Source organism: Lepisma saccharinum, chromosome 23 (assembly GCF_977018435.1).
Source record: "Lepisma saccharinum chromosome 23, izLepSacc3.1, whole genome shotgun sequence".
Lineage (NCBI taxonomy): Eukaryota > Metazoa > Arthropoda > Insecta > Zygentoma > Lepismatidae > Lepisma > Lepisma saccharinum.
Genome location: NC_139251.1, coordinates 49,049,915 through 49,068,073, shown reverse-complemented (window position 1 = coordinate 49,068,073; position 18,159 = coordinate 49,049,915). Strand labels below are relative to the sequence as shown.

Sequence of the window (18,159 nt, the reverse complement as noted above, 5' to 3'; positions counted from 1 at the left end):
AAATCCGCAGGCCGATGTTCGTCATCAACACGACAAAGAGGAAGCAGGTGGTGGTCAACAATCGCACCAACATCAAGGTCGTCTGCGAGTTCCACAACGCGCTGCCCGATAATACCGTGTGCAGCGTCATCCTGATTGCAGAGAAGTCTTTCGCGTACGACGTGAAGAACAAGAGGGTCACAGAGCAGTTTTAACAGGTTTAACATCTTTTTCTTGCACAATCAGTTACAATAAAAATTTTGTGCTAGCACAATAATAATACGAATTTTTCTAGTTCAGATCAGTTACAATATCAATTTCACCAATTATCAGTTACAATATTTTTTTCATCAGTTTTTTGCACTATAGCACGAGACAATCAGAATTTGCACAAAATTTTGTTGTTTTTACATGAGAAAATTAACAATAAATTTTTTTTTTTATCGTTTCAGATGCTGTCAAACATCAAGCACACACACACACTAGGAAAAAAAAGCATGCAACTTTAGTTTTTATAACACACACATTCTCCATCTTTATCAAAAATATTATAATAAACATATCTCACAATAAAACTCTATATCCAAAAATATTACAACATCAAATAACACTAGAGTCGTTAGTACACGTTGCATGCATTACGGAGGTCCTCTGTAGAGTTTCATGGAAGTTTGAGAGAAAAAAAAACACATGAAAACTCTACAGAGGTGTGGTTATCCATAACCACAGCCGTTAGAACCTTTTTGGGTTGGGCACCACGCACCCTGGCGAGGTTAGAGGCTAGGAATCCTAAAAAAATAAAAAAAATTATTTGTTTGTTTGCTTGAGTCACAATACAAAAATAATAAGAGGCGCCAGCACGCGCGCGCGTGTGTGTGGCACATCGTTCCCGAGAGAGGTTTACAAAGGTCACGATATACAAACATTAGTGTCCCCGGGACTTGGAAGATTACGATAAAGTGCATTCGTACTTCAAAAATGAGAAAATGCATTATTTACTCATCACGCTGTGTCAGCGCAACGAATAAATACGCGAAACGTAATCTGCCGATAGGCGCGCGCGCGTGTGTGTGGCACATCGTTCCCGAGAGAGGTTTACAAAAATCACGATATACATTGGTGTCCCCGGGACTTGGAAATAAAATATCACATGGTAAAATATTCTTGGGGTGAGTTGGCAACACTGAACCGCATTTGATGGCGCTCAACTGAGCTGATTACACTAATCAGTGTTGCTAACTCTTATTCGTAGGTTAGCTTCGTCTGTAAAATATCACATGGTGGAATATTCTTGGGGTGAGTTGGCAACACTGAACCGCAATTGATGCTGGTGAACCCGTGCACCTCCACTAGTCAATGTTGCCAACTCCCATTCGTAGGTTATCTTTGCTTGTAAAATATCATATGGTGAAATATTCTTGGGGTGAGTTGGCAACACTGATCGCCAATTGATGGCGCTCAACTGAGCTGATTACACTAATCAGTGTTGCTAACTCTTATTCGTAGGTTAGCTTCGCCTGTCAAATATCACATGGTGAAATATTCTTGGGGTGAGTTGGCAACACTGAACCGCAATTGATGTTGCTAGTGTTGCTAACTCCCATTCGTAGGTTAGCTTCGCTTGTAAAATATCACATGGTGAAATATTCTTGGGGTGAGTTGGCAACACTGATCGCCAATTGATGCTGGTGAACCCGGCTACCTCCACTAGTCAGTGTTGCCAACTCCCATTCGTAGGTTAGCTTCGCCTGTCAAATATCACATGGTGAAATATTCTTGAGGTGAGTTGGCAACACTGATCGCCAATTGATGTTGCCAGTGTTGCCAACTCCCATTCGTAGGTTAGCTTCGCCTGTAAAATATCACATGGTGAAATATTCTTGAGGTGAGTTGGCAACACTGATCGCCAATTGATGTTGCAGAACCCGTGCACCTCCACTAATCAGTGTTGCCAACTCCCATTTGTAGGTTAGCTTCGCTTGTAAAATATCACATGGTGAAATATTCTTGGGGTGAGTTGGCAACACTGCGAGAAAGCCTCAAGCGTTGCCAGCTCCTTGCTTGAGGTTAGGTTATACCCAAAAACAAAAACCTTGGTGATTTTTTCGAGTAGGGGGTTGGCAACACTGCGAGCCTCACCGAGCCTCATTTTCGGGCGCAGAACCGGGGACACTGACCTACTCTGTAGGTTAGCTTCGCCTGTAAAATATCACATGGTGAAATATTCTTGAGGTGAGTTGGCAACACTAAACCGCAATTGATGTTGCCAGTGTTGCCAACTCCCATTTGTAGGTTAGCTTCGCCTGTAAAATATCACATGGTGAAATATTCTTGGGGTGAGCTGGCAACACTGCGAGAAAATGAGGCTCATGCCTTACGAGAGAAATCCATTAAGGCGAGCCTCACCGAGCCTCATTTTCGGCCGCAGAACCCGGGACACTCCTCTACTATTAGCCTTCCAAGGTTTTTTTTGTAAAGCATTTATTTTGTGACACTCCACAAATAAAATAACATACCCACAAATATTTTCAACAAGATGCTATCTGTAAAAATTTGCCCTATGTGTGAAACTGGTGTTTCAAGTAAAAATTTCGAAAGACATCTTACGTACCTGTGTACCTGGTAAGCATGTGACCGCTACAGAACCATGTCCCAGGTGCGGTAAACATCTTACTATTGGTAATCTGAAAAGGCATATAACAACATGCAAAGTCGTCGGAGCACCTGTCCCACAACCGTCGACCAAGAGAAAAGCGAAAGCCAACTCGCCACCATCTGCCAAACGTGTCAAGCCTGTGGCGAAAGCGAACCAGTCTGCTTTCGAGGGTTTGTTAGAGGACTTTGTCCTCACTTCGGAGGGCTCATGTGACGTGCGTAGCTTTTTGGAGAACGTGCAAGCCAAAATTATGTCCATCCTCAGCGATGCGCTTACAACGCACTCCACCAAATTCTACGCATCGCTATGCTGGCAATACAAGAAGCCGTTTGATAAAATTTATAGCTTCTACCACAATACCAAGGCAAAGACGCTGCATCTGGCGGATGTCGACAACTTAAAGGCCATCTACAACGAGTTTGCCGAGGAGCTGGTGGCCAAGCAGGAGGAACATCAAGCTGTGGGGTCAGGAGGTTCGCTGTGTGGTGAATCTCACGAACTGTGTATCAAACTTAACAAGTTTGTGCCTCTCTCCGCGTCCAGCTACGCCCCCATACCACGTACCATTGCGTTAAAGAAGGCTGTCCTGAATATTCAAAACAGTGACGCCAAGTGCTTTCTTTGGTCGGTGCTTGCAGCGTTGCACCCTGTCCACTGGAAAAAAACAACCACGCCGAGTTAACCACTACAAGCAGTAGCTGGAAGATGCGGTGGAGGTCTCGGATATTCGCAAGTTCGAGGCCCGTACACACAACTCGCAATTGGCTATCAATGTTTATGGCCTCACTGAGAAAAATGTGGTGTACCCTATTCGGGTAAGCGACGTAGACTACAATGATGCTCGTTAAATCCATCTTTTGATAATCAAAAACAGCTGGATTATCAGAGCATCAAAGGTCCCAATATTGCTGCCGAGAAGCTTGCTAGCCACAAACTCTATTGCAATGTCAACAGGATAGGGGTGCCAGTTTTGCCCAAACCTGGCACTGTAGAAACATTTCACATTCACAGTGTCATGGTAGAGCACCCTGGTATCATCATCGCCGATTTAGAGCCCTTCCTCAAACCTATCTCCACATGCGATCCCAATCCCAAAGTTTCCTCTTCTACCCCTCACCAACTCCACGAGGCCTCGAGTTATGCTTATGTTATGGTGTGGCGAGACCGACTTGTTGACCCCGAGCACTATGTGTATCGCGGTCCCGACGCAGTCAAACATTTTCTAGAAAGGATGGTTGTGGAAGCCAACGAGATAGGGGAGTTCCTGTTGACCCCCAAATCTATGAAACGGCTGTCTCGTGACGACAAAATCAAGCACGAGAAGATTACTACCTGTCCTGTGTGCACCAGGGAGTTTAGCACCAACAACCGTAAAGTTCAACATCATGATCACTTCAACGGTAGATATATTGGTCCTTGGTGCAACCGGTGTAATTTGTTGGCCCGGGACCCGCGCTTCATACCTGTGTTTTTCCACAATGGCTCGGGGTACGACTTCCACCATCTGGTGCCACATCTTGGGTACGACGACATGCAAATCAAGGTCGTGGCACAGAACGAGGAGCGTTACATTAGCTTGAGCAAGTGGGTGCGAATCCCAGAAAAAGGCTCCCGCATCGAACTTCGCTTCCTCGACTCCCTGAGGTTCCTCAAGGCCAGCCTCGATGCCCTGGCGAAAAAGCTCAGCGACGAGCAAATGCTCATCACCTCTGCCAACTTTCCGAACTTGGACGCCGGTCTCTTCAGGCGTTAGGGGGTCTACCCCTACGAATACATTACCGACTCTATCAAGTTTGCGGAGAAGTCGCTGCCTCCTCGAGCAAACTTCTACAGCAAGCTGCGAGGCTAAGGCATCTCTGAGGACGACTACAAGCATGCTCAATCCATGTGGCGCGAGCTGGATTGCCAAAATCTTGGGGACTACCACGATGCCTACCTAAAACTCGATGTGACGCTCCTCGCTGATGTGATCCAGGCGTTTCGTGCAACTGCGAAGACCATCTACAAGCTGGACCCTGTATACTTCTACAGTCTTCCTGGACTGGCATGGTCGGCCATGCTCCTTGTTACAAAAGTCAGGCTTGAGCTTCTTTCGGACGTGGACATGATGCTGTTTGTAGAACGTGCCGTCCGGGGTGGAATGGTCCAGGTGTCGCAGCAACACTCGCATGCCAATAATCACCACATGGCCACCGGTTACGACCCCTCCCAACCGTCCAGTTACATCATATACACAGACGTCAACAACCTCTACGGACACTCCATGATGCTGCCACTCCCCTCCGGAGGGTTCAGGTGGGCTGATCTCTCCAAATTTAATGTTGAAGGTTTCAGCGATGTGGAATGCGGTTTTTTTGCCGAGGTGCACCTTGAGTTCTCCGAGAAGCTGCAGGATTTGTTCTGCGACCTTCCCCCAGTCCCGGAATTCAAATGCCCGCCTGGCTCGAACCAACGAAAGCTTGTCATGGACTTCAAGCCCAAAGAGCGTTATGTTCTGCACTACCAAAACCTCTGGTGGTTGATGAAGCAAGAGCTTACCGTCCGCACAGTACATCGAGTTCTTATGTTCGAGCATTGTCTATGGTTGAAACCATACATCGAGCTCAACACCAAACACCGCACAGTCGCTACGTCTGATTTCGATCGCGATTTCTTCAAGTTAATGAACAACGCAGTGTTTGGGAAAACCATGGAGAATGTGCGAAATCGTGTGGATGTAAGGCTAATATCAAACAAAGCACAATGTCGCAAGCTTGTAGCAAGCCTGTTATTCAAGTCACGTACTATTTACATTGAGCAGCTTGCTCTGGTGCATATGAGGAAGAGCGAGGTGATGGTCAACAAGCCAATCTATGTTGGTGCCTCAGTATTAGACCTGAGTAAGCTGCGTATGTTTGAAATATATTATGGGATACTACGCCAGCACTATAACGACAATATCAGCCTACTCTACACGGACACAGATAGTTTTGTGTACCACGTTCGCACGGACGACGCATATAAGTATATAGCCACGGTACCAACTTTTGTGAACCTTTTTGACACGTCAGGCTTTTCCCAGCCGAACCGATACAAAATCCTAGCTCGCAACAAGAAGGTGCCTGGCAAACTCAAAGACGAGAAGGACGGAGATGTAATTCTTGAGTTTGCCGGTCTTCGCGCCAAAGCCTATGCTATTCGGGCAGAGGGTTCCATCACAAAAAAAGCTAAGGGTAATGGCAGGAAGGTCGTCCAAGAGCACCTCAAGTTCGAGGATTACGTCGAGACTTTTCAAACTAGGACGCCAATTCTAGGAGTGGAGCAGCGCATCCAGAGTGTCGACCATGTGTTGACAACCAACAAGTTGAGAAAGATTGCCCTGGACGCACGCGACGACAAGAGGTGTGTTCTGAAATGTGGGATTCACAAGCTCCCGTGGGGCTAAAACTAGTAAGACATGCCTCAAATGTAGTAGATAGTATGTATGTATGAAAAAAAAAACAGAAGTTCCAATTTAATATAGCCAAGATACTAGAACAATAGTGTTTATCTTCAAATGCAAACAGGTGGAGGTTTGGGATTTTCTTTACGGAACTAACTCCCTGCCGTGCCCTACGGGGTGAAAAAGGGGCACACGCAGGGCCAAAAGAGGAAGTTTCTTTTGAGCGCTCAAGTGTGATTATTTCTAAAATGCATCAAAATTATTATTTTTTTTTCCAGATTATCCTCAAAAAATCTTCTCCACAAATGTAAGATGTTCCATGAAGTATGCTCTTCGCAGTACATCCTTAACACTGCGTTGCAGGTTAACAAAAAATCTAATGTTTGAACCTACGGTCAGTATAATTTTTATAGAATTATGCGATTTTTTTCTTGTACTTAAAACTGTTCGGTCACTCTTTCATTCTTGACATCATACACAAAAGTTTTCTCTGCAATAAGGATGACGCTGCACAGCGTGTTGGCAGGCAAGGCATCGTGAAACTCACAGATGATTTTGATGTTGGTGCGATCGTTAAGAACTACCTGCTTTTTCTTCGATGTGTTAATGACGAACATGGGTCTGCGAGCTATGAACTCATTGGGGTTGTAGTACACGTCCACATTGCCGGAGGTCACTCTCTTGTAAGATGTGTATGCCTCCTACAGTTTCAGGTAGTCGTTGTTTGCAATGTTCAGGTTGTAGTTCTCACGCGAGAATATCTCGTTCCTGCCATTTTTGAGGCAGATGTTCTTGATCTTGCAATTGTCGAACTGACTCGAATCTTTTTCTTGGTTGTTGTCCTCCCCCGTCTGGAAGAGCACGACTACAAACTCTGGCATATCGTACCGGATGCTGTTAAACTGTGTGGTTACGTCAAATTCAAAATGGTTGCCGGAAGCAGCTTTATGCACGCATTGGTAACCGTAAATTTGGATGGGTACTTGGGTATTCTTCAAAATGTCTGCTTTGTATTTGAGAGCGTAGTTAGTTTCGTATTCCACTACTGGCATGCGCAGCTCCATGGACTGGATGATGCACTTGGCAGGATCGGGAAGTGTGTTGGGAAGTGCTGAACCGTCTGCACTCAAGGTGCTGTAACGCATCAGCGCATTGTTGTCGTTTGCGCTTCTGCGAAAAGTGACGCGCAAACCACCCTTCCGCATAATCTCTGTGTAGTCGGAGAAGAAGCCAGGAAGCAGGCGCATGGGAAAAAGTACTGTGTGACTTTGAGGTTTGATTTTTGTACCTGCTTCGAATCCCCCTGCCTGGTAGTATGCTGCATGGGTCTTGGAGAGTTTCAGTGTTCCCACAGCTGTAGAGGTAATCCCAGGGTAGTCAACCCTATCGATGACGGTGCCATGCTTTTTTAACTTCCACCTGCGAGAATAGGTACGGCACAAAATTGTCTGCAAGTCTTAAATTTGCATTGGCAAGAAATGCTTCGCCGTTGTCTCTCTTCACAACATCAAACTTAATATACAAATCAGCCCTGTGAGGGTGAATGAATCCATCCCCGACGTCCACGTCGTATTCTATCTCTCGATTCGCTTCATTGAGGTTGGCAAACGTGCGACGATTTGGAAGGAAGGACTGCAACTCGTAACTTTCTATTTGCTCCATGATGGTTATTTATTATATGTTAATCTCCACGACGGCAGTGGTCGTGACTCCTGCAAAATCAACCACCTCTCCCTTCTCGTTGGTAATTGCCAATTCTATGTTGTCTATGCGATTACGAGATACAGGAAAGTATATCGGTGGGGAGGGTGTGTAGATAATTGGCTCCATGAACTCAGAGTTTGGTTTGAACGTAGAGATAATACCTGTCTGCTTGTGACTCCCTGGGATGCCGTCCGAGGATTTGGTGATCATACCTTCTGCCACATTGCAATGTATGTTCAGAGTCTCGATGGCTAGAAATTTAGGAATGTTAGCACCGATGTGCTTGATGCCAGGTTCGAGCTTTGTGTTGTTCTCGAATCCCAAAAGTTCTCCGATGGTACCCAGGTCTACGGTTTCCGTGGCAGACACCAGTTCCACCCTGTGGGTTACAGAATTTTGCGACAGCAGCACACTTCTTGGCAATTGAGCCTGCAAGGTAGACAGGTTGTACTGACCAGGGGTGATGCTGATTTTTTCGCTGCCAATTGTGATGGTATTGTTGTGTACCGTCACATTAGGTATCAGGTACATGCTGTAGAATGCACGAAGAGCAATAGATTTAGGATAGATGATATCGTCATGCAATGTGACTTTCAGAAGCGAAGTCTCGCTTGTGAGATGGAATAACTCCATAGTGCTTTAGGTGCCACAATGCTTTCTGGAAATTCTCGATTGTTGGGTTATATAATTGCGAGAGGAAGACAAGCATGGAAATGCAGAGATGGCCACAGTTCACATCGCTGAAACCCTGAATACGTTCGTCATTGTAGTAGAGGTTGACAACACTGAGATACTTTACCAACCCAGCAGGTGGCGTGCCTCCGAATGAATCGAAAACAAATGCTTTGTTGTTGTCGACTTTCAGGTGGCATATCCAATGGGTACCTGGATTTTCGTAACTGTCTAGGTTAACCACACCACACTCCTTTTTCTTCACAACAGAAGGTAGAGAATCAGACATGAAAACGCCCCTAAAGTGCTTGACCCCCAACGATTCGATCAAAGATTCAATATCGAAGTTGGACAGGGGCTCTTCTTTTTTTAAAACTTTTTCAAAGCTTCGAGGTTATTTTTCCGCTTTTTGGTCACACCCTTCCCCTTCTTCTCCATAGCCAGGTTGTGGCGTTTCTGCTCTTCTAACTCGGCATTAGTCTTTTTTGCGTCGATGACGGTCCTGGCAATGGCGACACTGCCTCCTGCCAAGCTGCCTATAGCACCCAAAGCTGCCAAGATAGGAGTCTTCTGCTGCTTTCGCGAACCTTGTAACCTCCTCAACTGAGGAATGCTAAGCAGCAATTTCATTCCATGACCTTTTGCCAAGCAGGAATGTTTCTTCTCGCGCTGCTTTTTGGTGGGCATTCCATCAAGAGCTCCGAGAGACTTGAGGTTTGCGTAGGGTATTTGGTAAACAACACCTTTGGGCTTCATGGTGATAGTATGTTATTTATATATCGTGAAAGGGTAAGGCTTTGCCCCCCCTAATGCAATAAAGTGATGATAGGTTGCTTATACAAGTTGCTTTTTTCACAAGGGTTATTTAGTTACAATCCCCACCTTAATTTTTGTTTTGTGGTCATAGTGATGGTCTTACCCAATGCAGCAACCCGTTCACCTAGCGAGGCATCTCTGCTGACGAGTCTCCCGAAAGCTAAATGCTCCAACTTCCTGTCGTCATCGTGACGTGCGTCGAGATCTGTGTGAGTATTGTAGGCAATGTCGTGATCCTTGCATGCTGCGTCCAGTGGATTCACACCTTGTCTCCTCTCTCCAGTCGCTGTTCGAGTTTGGTACCCGGACCGCAGTACTGGTAACCTGGCAGGTGCATTTCGAAGGATAGCTTGTTGATAATATCGTTCACGAGACCTCGACCCTCGGCTACATTCCAGAATTTCGGAGGCAGGGTATTGATGATTTTGATAAGTTAACCTATACCTTTGTTGTCATTGACAATGAAGTTGGCAAGCTTGGTGCTAATCATGTCCATGATGCCCACCTTCTCGTTGTGGAAGTTGCGATTGCCTGAATTTTCTTCGCCTGCGATAACCAGCAATCGATCTACAAGCTTCCTTACGTCGTCTACCCAAACAAACTCTTTAGGTAGGGTATTGTAGAGTTTGACACCGCTGCCAGTCTTGAGCTGGGTCCATATTGGCTTGATGAGGTTCCTGTACTTTTCTCCACTGCTAGATTTCACGCGATTCTGTGACGCATCGTTGTTTTGGTACAGGGCGTCCGTCATGATTAAAATTTCTGTGTAACTTTGGTAATCCTCGTCTGTATAATCTTTAGGTTGCTTCTTAGTGATAAGTTCCCACAGTCCTAGGGAGCCGGGATACCTAGTCCAGCTGTTCTTCTCGCCCAAATTGATTTTCACGTCGTCACCCTCGAACGTGACTTTCGATTTTCCAATTTTCCAAACCACACCCTCGTTATGTTCCATGGTCGGGTACAATCCGAATACCTCGTCTTTTTCGAATTTCCCAGTGCTTAGGTAATCCCTCGCCAACGGACCCAGCTCGACTAGCTTGTCCGAAGAGGTACTGCCTAGGCCTGACGTCTCGGAGGGGTGCAAGTTCGAACGGAGTAGTGTGAATGCTGGATAGCGGTGTGGGTATGGTATAATTTGGAGCACTGAGTGGCACAAGCTCGTTGATTAACTCTTTGTTTTGCTTGGTGACATCTTTGATTTCTTTACCAAGTCCACTGATGGCATCGATGATAGGTTGGTCCTGACGCTTTTTCTCTTCGTAAATTCCACGATTCTCGGATTTCCAACCCTTAAACCGTCTTGCCAGGTAGCTACGCAGCTTCAGGTTGTCGTCTGTAAGTTTTTTTTGTATGTAGTTATTTATAATAGGTCAAGACGTTTCTTGCAACGTTGCAACGTTTAGAAAATTATTAATTTTGTTTCTGTATTTTCCGTTATTGGGTTTCCTCATCATGTCTATTGTGACAAATCCGAAATCATCTTGGTTCCAGCATGAAGAGCAAAATTTGGAAAACTCATTGTAGTTTATGTCCCCACCTACATAATCATCGTAAGCGTGTTTTAAATTGGTGTAGTCTTGACGAAACAAACAAATGAAATTAGCATTGTCTCGGAGTAGCTGCTTGGGGATTTTGGAAAAAATCTGAGCAAGATAGAAGCAGTCCATGCCTCTGTGCCGACCCTGAGTAAAAAAATTGCGAATTTCGTTCTGGTTCTCCAGGATCACATCGTCAAAAACCACCACCGAATTTTCGAGACAGCAGTCTAGTGGTATCACTTCAGAAGCAAATATAGCTATACCTAGCCCCTCGTACAGTTTCGACAGCTGGCGATACTTCGGTTGCTCCAAACTTTTGGAGAAAACATACAGGTGCTTGTTCTTCCAGTTTAACCAGTTAGGTGGAAGAAGAAAATTATTAATAAGCAACGTTGTTTTTCCACATCCAGAAGGTCCAACAATGAGGCAGCGAATTTTGTCGGGTAGAAACTCGCCATTTTTCCTATCCTGACGTTCCGATGGAAAATCTGGCGGTCGCCGTACCACATCCCAAGCACCCGTTACATAATCACCTCGTTTGCGTCCATCCAACTTTTTTTTCTCGTGTCCCATCCATTTCACCAACAGTTTATCACCTTTTCTACGTAATACTCTTTCAATAAGATACGTGTCGGGGTATTTTGTTTTAGAAAGTTCCTCTTCGTAAAATCTTCCTTTCAGAATTTCGTTCCGATTATCTTTTATTATATACGTGTGACGGTTTCCGAGTAAGACTCGAACTACGGTGAAAAGTTCCGTACTCCAATTTTTTGTGAAGCCTTTTTCGAACGCACGCTTAACTTTACTGATTCTCACCTGATCTCCAATTTTGTATTTCGGTTTCTTGCTTGTAAATTTGTACTTTCGACAATAAACCGTAGAAATTAAACGTCGCTCGGCAGATTTGTTGACGTCAGCTGGTTTCATGTTTATCGTGCAATGCAAACTGTGATTATAGCTGTTAACAAGTTCCGGAAGCATGTCGAGCCACTTGTAATTCCCCTGAAGCGTGAATTGTTTCCACATGCGTGTTTTGAGAGTTGGGTTGCAACGTTCCACTATGCTGGCTTTGATGTGACTAAAGGTGGAGTAAAATTGAATATTTGGTTTTGAATAAATTGTCGAAAGACAGAGTTGTAGAATTCTTTTCCGTTATCCGTTTGAAGAAATCGATGTCGCCTGCCACTTTCATCGAAAATAGTTTTGAATGCTTCCACTACACAGGTTCCTGTTTTTGCCTTGAGGGGTAAAGCCCACGCAAATTTTGAAAATGTCTCTATTACGTGAGAAGATACTTGTATGCCTTGTTGATTTTATGTAATTTTTTAAGTTGCCACTGCTTATTTCCACAAGGTCAGTTTGCCACAAGTCGTCTATGCCTTTGGTCACTACCGCCAGTCGTTTGTAGTTTCGCCGTGCAGGTTTGTGCAGCTCATTCACAATAGCTTGCCTAGACATTGTGCGAAAATAAGAATATAGCTTGGATGGGATTTCTGGCCGCAGACAATGCCGGGTTTTCTATGTACAGCTTGTCACCTATTTCTATGTTGATAATTTGAGTGGCATCTTCGGCATAGGCAGTCTCGCGAGTTTCGGGGTGGGTGAAATCGACCAACTCCACTCCTCTTATTTTAGGTTCGTCACTGATGTTCGTCACGGTCATGGTTGGGTAGTCGGTTGCGTGAGGCAAAGACCAGTATGAAACCTTGACGAACTGAAGTGTGCCAGCGATGAAAAACTGGTGATAGGCTTTGGCAGGAGTCAGCATGTAGAGTTTGGCACCAGGATGGAAGAGCGAGGAAAATTCCCTGTTTGTAATGCTGTACAGTTCGATGGCAACAGTGGACTTGAGATTGTCGATGCTGCTGTCCGGGGTGTTTACATTGGTTCGAACCTCGCTCTCCACATCTTCCAATCTACTGTTTATTGATTCCAGATGCTCATCGATAGCACGGACAACAGTGTCGTAATCGGGCTTGATCTTCACATCGACAATTAGCCTCTTGAATTTTTCGTTTAACTCATATATGGGTACTGAAATTGGTTATGGTCGATTCCTGGCTCGCCTCGATGCTACCAATTTGCTCTTTCACATTGGTGATAATCTGCTGTAGACTTTCCACGAGTGTCAACTTGGAGCTCTGGGTTGCGAGGTTGTGAACCTGGGTTCTAATTTCCGCAAACAAGCCATGTAGCTCGCTGATGTTCTGGTTGGTGGGTAAGGTTGCAACAGACTCCCGAAGCAATTCAATTTCGGTTTGGATGTTTCTGATGTCGTCGGATTTGAGTATTCGGTTGAGAGCCCTCTTCACGCTTTTCAGTTCCTGCGAGGTAGGCAGGATGGCCACCGTGTTTTGGAGCTACTTTAAAGCTTTTTTCATAGCGTCCAACTCTGAGGCAGCAGCAGCAGCGCGTATGCCTTCTTGTAATTGTGTTATGTCGTCCTGGGTGCGGGTGGATTGTTGCAAAGTTTCCAACTTAGCCTGTATGTCGTCGATCAAGTGAGGAAAATGCGAAAACTCTGATTCGCTGTTTAGATTTTCCAACTTGGTGATCTGCTGTTGGACGCTGGCCAGGGTATCCCTGATGCCAGGCAGTTTGGATTCCAGTGCTTCGTGTACGTTTGTCAGATCATCTTTGATGACAGCAAGAGCATCCTCAATATGGGCTAATGGTACCTTGCAGCTTCCCGAAATCCTCGTAGGTGTCAAGTTGGAGTTTGATGTTGGCCACGCTACGGGCAATAGCATTCAGCTCGCTGGACGAAGGTAGATTGTCGATGAAGTCCTCTAGCGTTTGGAGTTTATTTTTGACTTCGTTGATGGCTGCATGCAAAGCGTCCGTTTGAAGCTCAGCCTTGATGCTTTCCAACGTAGGAATTTCGAACAATTGAAACTGTTCGTGCAATTTGGCAAAACTGGCATTCACGCGATCGTAGTCATCTTGAGTTTTTATACTCTGGATAATGTTTTGCAGTTCAGTCTGGATGGTGCTCGTTTGGTTCTTCAACTGTTCCACATCGGAGGTCTGCGCTTGCTGCAGCTTCAAAAATTAGTTCTGCAACTTGCCTATGCTCAGCGCCAAGATGTCGAAGTTGTCTATTGACTCGAGGTCGGTGTACTTTTGCAGCAGCGATTTAAGCTCGGCGTCAATTTTGAGTACGGGGTCCAGGCACTGAGACTGCAGGCTGGCTATCTCTGACTGGAGGCTGGAGTTGAGCGTGGACTGCAGAGCCTGCAGGTCACTTCGCAACTTCTTGACCCTGACGTCGAGCATAAGTAGCTCGTCTCCGTGGTCGTCGCGCTTGGTATGGCCAAAAATATCGTTAGGCATTGTTACCACTGTGGTTATTTATTATAGGGTAGGTGATTTTCATTTCTATGAAAAGAGGGATGAGTTTGTCGTAGTCGTCCAAAAGCTCCACGTACAGGCGATCGCCAGCAGACACATCATACGTTGTAGTCGCATCCATCCTATCATGCTTGATGCGATAGATGTTCTTGCCAGAGGAAACCTTGGCCTCCCCTTTGTTCTCGGGGTTCATGTTGAACTGCAGTTTGCCGGAGATGGGGAACCGGTAATAATTCAAGTTGTTGTTGAATATATAGAAAATTTTACCCATTTCTTCGTCGTACTGGGTCAAAATGCTATTCAAGTGTATAATTAACAGACCGTTAAGTTTAGATAGCATGGAAGGCAGGAGTTCGTTGAAGCTCGACGACGTAGGCTGGACGGGCACTTCCATAACTTGCTTCCTGAAGCCAAACAGATTCATAGGCATGGTTATTTTATAGAAACATTTCTAGCTGTAATGTTAAAATTGGCCAGTGAGGAATTCCATATTTGTTGTTCAGCTACAGCAAACCCAGGAAGTATAACTTCCGCCGTCCCAAGCCCATACCTATTGTTAAATTTCTGTATTCTGTCAACATTGTTAGCACGCAGAATGACGAAATTGTAGTTTCTAGATGTCCACAGGCGAAGCGTAATTTTCAAATACGATGACAGTCGCTTTTCGATACCAAAAAACTAATTGCTACAATACAATAAGTATATATATTTACAATTAATAGCAAAATATTAATATTTACTTCACAACATCTATGAATTTGCTTCGAACGAAAACATGTTATAGAAACATTTCCAGCCGTAAGTTCAAAATTTTGGCCCCCCTCTTCCCCCCAAATCGCCTTACATACATACATACTTACATGTGGAGGACCCGTGGCCTGCCTCCCAAGAGGTTTGGTTAACATGCAATAGATTAGTATGCTAGAAAATACAGAGGAGAAGAAGAGGGGGTAAAGAGGAGAAGAAGAAGAAGAAGAAGAAGAAGAAGAAGAAGAAGAGGGAAGAGGGGGGCATTAACACTGCACCACCACCATTACCGCCAGTTAGCGTCATTAATTCTTATTCATTTTACTGCATACTTATCATATTAGAAGGCTACGCTGTCAACTCCTATTTGTAGGTTAGCCTCGCCTGTGAAATATCATATGGCAAAATGTTTAAAAAAACAAAAGGTTTGTGAAGCGACTAGTCAGTGTTGCCAACTCCTATTTGTAGATTATCTTTGCCTGTAAAATATCATATGGTGAAATTTTCTTGGGGTGGGTTGGCAACACTGCGGCTCACTTGAAGTTTGTCAACCAGTTGATTATATCTACTTCAGATATTATTAGAATAATTAAATCAAGAAGACTTAAGTGGGCAGGCCATGTGGCACGAATGGGAGAGGAAAGAGGAGTTTACAGGATTCTTGTTGGGAAACCTGATGGTAAGAGACCTGTAGGAAGGCCAAGACGAAGATGGAGGGACAACGTTGAGATGGACCTAAGGGAAATCGGTATGGATGGAAAAGAGTATATAGATCTTGCTCAAGATAGGGAAAAATGGAAGGCGTGTGTTGCTGCAGCCATGAACCTTCGGGTTTAAGAAGGCTAGAGAGTTAGTTAGTTGAAATTTTATGTTCTTTTGTTCATGCCCGTAGCACGTTTGTGTGAGAGGATCCATTTATCTTTGTCCACATAATGTGTTTTCCCGAAATTAATCCTATGTTGTATTTTTCTTTTTTTTTTTGTTTCATATTCCATCTTTTCTTTAAATTGTTCTATATATTTACAGCTTTGTATGCTCGGGACGTTGTTTTTTCATTACTTGTTCTTTCTTTGCTAATGAGTTTTTTTTTTTAAAAAAAAAATGGCTTATTATGTTATTTCAGGACTTGAATTTTATTCACTTTAAGCGTAGATGTAGTTTCTTCAACTGCTTGATTTCCAAGATTATTAGAAATTATATATACCAGGTGGAGCATCTAAAAGTACCACAGCGAATAGTTTTGAACGCGAAGGTTTGCGGCAGTTCTGATGTCACCAATGTAAATGTGGTCAAGGGGCGCAGTGGACAGAGCATGTCTGGTGTGAAGTCGCCATCTTGGAGTAAGCTCATGTTCTTGAAATGGAAAGGGGCTCATGTGATATATGATTTCATGCAAGAATTGACTACATTCTAAAGAAAGGTAGTATTGATCGAAGTAGGATTGTCAGCAATGTAATGGTAGGATGTTATCCTTCTTCCAGGTGAACCAGAATGTCAAAAACCCATCAAGATCACATAGAACTGGTGCGAGTGTGTGGTGCCCTCATGGTGAGTGTGGGCGTCCGCCATGACCAGCATCCAGTTTTGCCACAGACGTAAGAAGATGTGTACCAAATTCACGGAGACCAGCTCGAAACGAGAACTGTCATTGATACCCGGTTTTCGCACAAACAACAAGGAGAATGCGGGTCACAAAAGTATCAAACGCATTCTGGGTTCCGACAGTTATCGGAAAGTCAAATGTCCCGAACGAAAAAAACATGTTTTGAAATGGAACGGGCCTGCGTTAAAAGTTGCATGTTTAAATAACGACGGAGATACGGATTGACATTGTAATAATATCGAACAAAACAAAGTTCAGACTACCCTGCTTGACCGGTAGTACTGCTATGAAGGATGCGAGCTTGCTGCCACGGCAGTCCTGGTAACATACCACGTGGCCATTTCTGAAACAACCGTGGACTGTGGTATTGAATACAAGTGAGTCTTGCAAGGGATCTACTTTCCAAGAAACTTACTGTGGTCAGCACGTTGCGAAAGATCAAAGGAGAGCTGCCGCCAGAGTTTACTGCCACAAAACAGCGAGTGTGTTGCTCCACTTTGTTTGGATTTCAAGATGGTCTAATGATGGCATCATATTGCCCCAACAAGAACAAGGTGGTGATTGATTCTACTTTCTACGTTCCATGAACAGCCGAAAATCGACGCTTCCACAGCACAGCTAATAACACAAAATGGTACGAAACTACAGTGTGAAACGAAAAGCTAGGAGATGGCCATGGTTAAATTTCATGACATGACATTTCGAATTTGTTTTGTACCAAACAGTACATCCGAAAGAATTGAGAGCCAAATCGGGTAGACGTAGAAGGTTCTTGCAGTACCTTGGAAAGGAGCTCAGTGGCAAACTAGTAATGGACGAGCAAACCAACGGATGTTCAAATCAAGAGCAAGGTTTACAGAAAGCATTCCAGTAGGAGATGTCATATTTGTTCATCAAAAATCGATCGGAAAACAAGAACAGTGTGCTCGAAATGTATGCAAACGTTTGTACTCAGCATTCACGTGTTCTATGTAACACATGTTAATCGATGTTGTAAGCTATTTTTGACAAAAGTAGATAATAAAAGTATGTAAATTCTTACAAATCATTAATGATAACTGGACGTATGATAAAAATGTTCCAAATATAAGAAAACTATTATACTCAAAACTCAAGGGTTTCTTTATAACATATGTAATTCAATGTTTAAAGTTATTTTGTAAACCATGTTACATATTAGAAACAATTATTAATGTAAAGAATAAAGTTAATTAAATGGATCTTTATTAACTAACCTCCATGTACATTTATTACTGAAAAATAGAAAAATAAATTTCCCTTTTAAAATATTCAGTGAATGTATAATCAAATTATGAATCTCAATGTAGCATACAAAATATGATATTCTTATTATGACCAAGGGGGTTGTAGAATAAAACACAGATATAGGATGGTCCGTATTGATGGGACACATTTTATATTGTATTTTCTGATAGTAGAAATATTCTAACATTTTTTAAATGCATTTTATTTGCCAGCCTTGCTTTGGAGTTTATATGAATTCAATTTTCATTGTATTGTTGTAAAACTTATTGGTGTTGTGGGCTCCAGTTGAAATTGCTTATGATGTGGAAGCGTTCCTCACTGTTTGAAGCTTCATAATTACAGCACAAAGCAATTCAGAAAACATTTGAAGAACCGTGTAGCACAATCTCAGAAGGTAGTGCTGTGT

General features: G+C 43.8%; 1 long non-coding RNA gene across 1 annotated transcript in view; it reads right to left on the bottom strand.

Moving 5' to 3' along the window:
- The window catches only part of LOC146005295 (uncharacterized), a 91,286-nt gene extending 73,520 nt beyond the window's left edge, over positions 1-17,766 (bottom strand). The window contains exon 1 of the long non-coding RNA XR_014444004.1: positions 17,723-17,766. This is a non-coding gene — a long non-coding RNA (uncharacterized LOC146005295). The remainder of the gene's footprint in view (positions 1-17,722) is intronic.
- Between the last annotated feature and the right edge of the window lie 393 nt (positions 17,767-18,159).